Raw genomic sequence first — 2985 nt, 5'->3', positions numbered from 1 at the left:
GTAGTCTAGTTGCATAATGCAGTACTATAGTTGCACCATACAGCACCAAAGTTGGCATCAAAAAAAATTCGTCGAAACATACCCATATGGGATCTAGTTTCGAAGATCTCGTCGCGATGAACCCAAAGGTGAAAACGGATCTGAATTCCAACGTATGGTTTAAAAGATATGACTTTTTAAAGATTTAAGAGACAAAAATAAATGTGTTTCACGGACCAGTCTGTACGCATTTGCTATACGCATTTAATGCTAATAAAAACATCCATTAACTAACAAAAAAAGACACACAATAGATAATTGCTATTTATAAATTATTAGAGGACCAAAACTTGCAATTTTGAACCGGCCGCTCGCAAAGTATAGTGAGCAGCCGGCCGCTCGCTAGACCGGTCCGTAAATCTTTACCTCTTTATCTTTATCTTTACCTCTTTATCTTTACCTACTAATAAAGCACCTACTGCTTCTGTTCGTACGTCGGGCATTTTTACAGAAAAGCCCCTTCGTTTTTCAGAATCAACCCGCAGTCCTACTTTAAGTGAGAATCTGAGAGAACCCTTCGTTTTTACAAAAACACCCCTATATTAGTTACAATTACACTCACAATTACACTCACAGTATTTGTCTTCTCCACCGCCGGGCACGGGACGGCGGCCATGCCGCGGGAGGCAAAAGGAAGGAGGAGGGAAGCGAGAAGGAGGCGGGGTCGGCCTGCTGGTTTGCTAGCGCTAGGGAGGCTCGTGGCAGGGAGCTCCTCTCCTCTACATCGGGTGCGAGGCGGCTGAAGCGCTCGGGCTGTAGAGCTGCGGGGCGGGGGCCGAGGATGGCGCAGGCTCTGGACGGGACTTGGTGCAGGTCTTTGGCGAGATGGGGATGGCGTGGAGGGGGTCTAGACGCCGACGGGTCCTTGGCCGGCGACGCTCGGGCATCGGGCAACCATGGCCATCTCTCTGCAGAAAAAATTGAAGAAAGAGAGAGCTCTTAGAGAAAAGAAGCATGGGAGAGGGAATTGAGATGTAGGAAGAAGGGGAGGGTACAAGCAGAATTACAACCTGGATGGCATGTTGAATGTTCATAAGACCAACTTATAGCAGCAATCCTGCCAAACAGAAGCTCTCATGTGTGATGTCTCACAAACTAGCAACTAATCTCAGAGTTGAATAGATTTATCTTTGTTTATCGCCACTTCGGGTCAAATAATGCTGTTTAATACGATTAGTACATATAGCGGTGAACGACATATCAACTAGGCCAAAAGGAATGTGATGTAACTTTGAGGCAATCAGATATCAAAGATTCAGAAGCAGAATCACCTCAACTTGGCCCCCTTGAAGCAGCAACATGAAAGATGGTGGCGCCCTGGGCGTCCTGGTACGCACCAGCAATGGAGCAACCCTGCAGGAGCTCCTTGAGGATCTTCAGGTCGTCGCCCCTCGCCGCGGCGTGCATTACCCGGTTCATCATCTCCCGTCTGAACATGTATCCCCCATGACTGGCAGCAGCAGGAGCATCTCCCAATTCCCCAGCCCCGTAGGAAAAGAAGCCCAGCAGCCGTGGATCGCCGCAGCCCTCACCGGAACCCGGGGGCGGGGAAACTTGGGCGGCGCTGGTCCCCATGGAGGTCAGAGGAGGGAAGAAAAGTAAGGAGGGGCGGGACATCGCGCCGCAGTAACGGGGAGGCGCGACGAGAGGAGCAGCCGCCCTGGATCCGTCGGCCGGCAGGAGGCCACCGAGAAACGCGTCGCCGGACCTCCCGAGCACTGGGATGACAGGACAGCCCGGGGGCACGGCCGGGAGACGAGGAGAAGCCACGACGCAGGCTTCACCTGGTGGTGGCCTCCGTCGGCGGCGAGGGTAGGAGCTGGAGTGGGGTGCTGGTGCCTGCAAGCTCGGGGGAAGCCGCCCACGTCGCGTAGTGTATCACGGCGGCAAATCTCGCAGGAAGCAACAACCGCTCGGCCCTGTGCAGATAGGGATGAGAGAGATAGCGACAGAATAGAACGAGGTGGAGGTGGAGACTTCGGGAGACGAATGGATAAGCGGCCTCTCTAGACATTTTTTAGGGAATCTCTAGACTTCTAGAGCGAGGCGTGCGTACACGTGATGGTTACGTGTCGGCTGGAACGTTATTTTTATCAGCCGGTTGCTTTTCTGTAATCCTTAACTATATATTATATAAACAAAAGAGGAATGAAATATAATATTACAAATCATCTTCAATAAAAAAAAGCCTACATAATCAAAATCATTGAATTTAAATATTTTGATAATTCTGTAAAAATCTTTTAAATGAATTACATTGTATGTTTCTCCCTAACACTCTGTTTGGATGTTGATATTGAGGGCCATGGAATTGAATTGGCCCCAATATCAAATCTGCTTGACTTTGATATTGACATTGAACCCGAATTCTGTTGTTTGGATGTGCACAGAATTGCCACTTGGAATTTGGATGAGAGCCCCAATTCTGAAGCTTGTTTGGATGGTCATCCTCTACATTGGAATTGCTCATTTGTCATATGATGAAAACTGAACTTCCATGTAATGTTTGAAACAAAAATACATGCAATCTTCATTTATTTTTTGAATGACTATATACAAAGAATACAATCTACGCCACGCCGCCGCCGCCGCCACGGGGAGGGAGCACCTTGGCCGCCATGGCTGGTGAGACGGGGGAGGGGGTTGAGGATTGGCACGGGGAGGGAGCAGGACGGGGACGAACAGAGCCTCGCCGGGGATAGAGAAGGACGGGGAGGACAAGGAGGGGAGGGGGAGGGGGAGGGATCTCACCTGCGCCGCCGCTGGCGTTCCTCAATCGCGCCGTCGCTCGCGCCTCTTGCCTTTCCTCGAGCGGGAACGAAGAGGTAAGTTGGCGGGGAGGGGCTCTGGCTAGCGAATACAAGGCAATATCCAGCGTTGGGGGTCCGAATTGGAGAAAGGCAGGCGCGCAATTTGCCGCGGTCGGGCCGATATTCGAGCTCGTTT

General features: G+C 50.7%; 1 long non-coding RNA gene across 2 annotated transcripts; it reads right to left on the bottom strand.

The window, feature by feature from the left end:
- Positions 1-281: 281 nt before the first annotated feature.
- Positions 282-2029, bottom strand: LOC123190584 (uncharacterized). Of its 2 annotated transcripts, XR_006496418.1 has the most exons (3): positions 1311-2029; positions 1050-1096; positions 282-947 (listed from the first exon to the last, which is right to left on the bottom strand). It is a non-coding gene; the product is annotated as an uncharacterized lncRNA (long non-coding RNA). The 2 variants fall into 2 exon arrangements; XR_006496417.1 differs by having other exon boundaries at positions 282-1096.
- Positions 2030-2985: the final 956 nt, after the last annotated feature.

This window comes from Triticum aestivum, chromosome 2A (assembly GCF_018294505.1).
Source record: "Triticum aestivum cultivar Chinese Spring chromosome 2A, IWGSC CS RefSeq v2.1, whole genome shotgun sequence".
Taxonomy (NCBI): domain Eukaryota; kingdom Viridiplantae; phylum Streptophyta; class Magnoliopsida; order Poales; family Poaceae; genus Triticum; species Triticum aestivum.
This window is presented reverse-complemented; position numbering and strand designations above follow the sequence as displayed.